The sequence below is a fragment of the Notechis scutatus genome, chromosome 2, assembly GCF_049901735.1.
Source record: "Notechis scutatus isolate UNSWTSFEM ecotype Mainland chromosome 2, rNotScu1.2, whole genome shotgun sequence".
Classification (NCBI taxonomy): domain Eukaryota; kingdom Metazoa; phylum Chordata; class Lepidosauria; order Squamata; family Elapidae; genus Notechis; species Notechis scutatus.
This window is the reverse complement of record NC_142010.1, coordinates 65133785-65135935: the sequence shown is the minus strand read 5'-3', so window position 1 is coordinate 65135935 and position 2151 is coordinate 65133785.

The following is a 2151-nucleotide window of genomic DNA, read 5'->3' as shown; positions in this document are numbered from 1 at the left end:
CGTAAAACTTCCCAGTTCTTTATTCTCTTATTTTTAGGCCCTGGAAAATTCAAGATTATCGTATTTCAGATTTCACCATCATGGAAAGGAGCTAATTCAATAATAACTATCTATGTACTTTTACACAATCTTAAAAATACACTAGAATGAATCCCATTAAACTCAGAAAAGTTGCTTCTAATAAATATACAAATGCTAAGGCTATAAAGATGCTGCTTTATAATGAAAATTTGTACTGTTTCACTAAATTGTATATACTTCTATTTTACCTATAGTAAATAAGCTGAGAAGCTATCTGCAAAATATCTGCTGACTGTTGCTATCCAATCAGCAGGAACAGGTTTGAATGATGTCCCTGATTTTTTTTCCTACTGAAAGACCGTTGTATTGTTGTTATATTGTACTAAGTTGGAGGTGATGAATCAGTAATTGGCTGCAGAGATGAAGGCCCAGGAAAAAGCTGCAAAGATATTATATCACTTAAATCTGACACCGGTACCAAGTCTTTAAAGCAAGATGGATAATAGTCTTTCATGCACAGTCTAGGAAAAGTATAATCTCTCCTAATGAAAAAATTATACCATTTGACACTTCAATAAATTCATTTACATTACATCAATATTGCGAAGCATTTCACAGTCTGTTATGCAGTGTGAGGAAAGCTTCCACACCTATTCTTACTTGTGAGGTCAGAATCATCCTCATGAGAAATGCTTCTAGTATCACCAACATACATTATTCCTAATGTTTACATAAGCCTTAATGTTATGTCCCTCTCATTTTTGGCTTTTCAACCTTTTCAATATTTTCCCCATTTATTGTAATTATTTGTATGCCATCTTCATTGTGAAATATCTTATGTTTTTGTTGTTGAAAAACAGGAAAGATGAAATATTATTGCTGAGCTAGTAGAAACATGATCCAATTCTGTAAGTGAGCTGCTTGATGCAAGAGCAAGCCAATGATACTGGCAATGGTGATTTGGTACCAATGTTTAAGATCTATTTGGACAAATTATCAGCAATGTTAGCTCTGGCTCTGTTACTATCTATTTGGGGTTGGGAAGATTAAATCCAGGCTGTTCCCAACAACTGTTCAATTCTAGAGAATCTCTGTATAAGAATTAGTGTTTGTAAGGATATCAAGCCAAATAATTATCTAATTATTGCTGCTAAGAATACAGAATCTAAAACAGATATGGATATATGATTGTCTATTTATATTTTGTTGTTAGAAGGCTACAGGATTATGATCTGGCAAAATGTGAAGACTGCTTATTAAAGCAGTATTAAAGACGGCTGTATATTATCTCCCATAGTTCAGATACTGCATCAAAGACACTTGTCATTTATAACTTTGCCCAACCTGACAATCTTCAGTAGTAATGAATATAATTCCAGGCCAGCAAGTTTGAGGAACATAGTAGATATTAGTTAGATTTTTAGGTTTTGTAATAATTTTCATGGTTTTAAGATTTTGTATTTTTATTGCTGTTAAAAGTCATCCAGAGTTCTATGATAAGTGGTCATATAATTTTTAAATAAATAAACAAAGAGCACGTTTTCATTAATGGCGTTATTACAATTGTTAATTTTACAGTTATTACTAATGAAACATGCTATCTGACAACTGATTGCTATTAAAGATCTTTCGGCCTCTACCTCATGTTAAAATATTCCGTTTCTATTAAATGTCTCTGAGATATATGGATCAATAGGAGTAAATAATTTTGATGCTTGTGGAATTACACTTAGAAATAATAATTGAATTGGCCGAGCTTTTAGAATTTCAAGACTGAAAGAATACTTACTTACTTTACCTACCACTAAATTCAATGTTCAGGTAAACATACATGGAATCAAATTTTGTGCAAGACATATTTTGACATAAAAAATCCTTCAACTGTTATTCTGTTTTGGATTTTTATTTTATTCTCTTCAAGGTCTAATCAAATGCTACCACTACCAGACATCACTGTTAACCATCACACAGCAGTGATCTACTTCATTTTAAGAATTTACAGTGTATTAAGAGTTTTGTGAAGTGAAAGTAAGCTGCCTGATGCAACAGGAAGCCAGTGATACTGGCAATTGTAGTACCTTCCCATACCTTTGCATTTCTTGCATTATTTTTGTTAACAAGATTGCATTT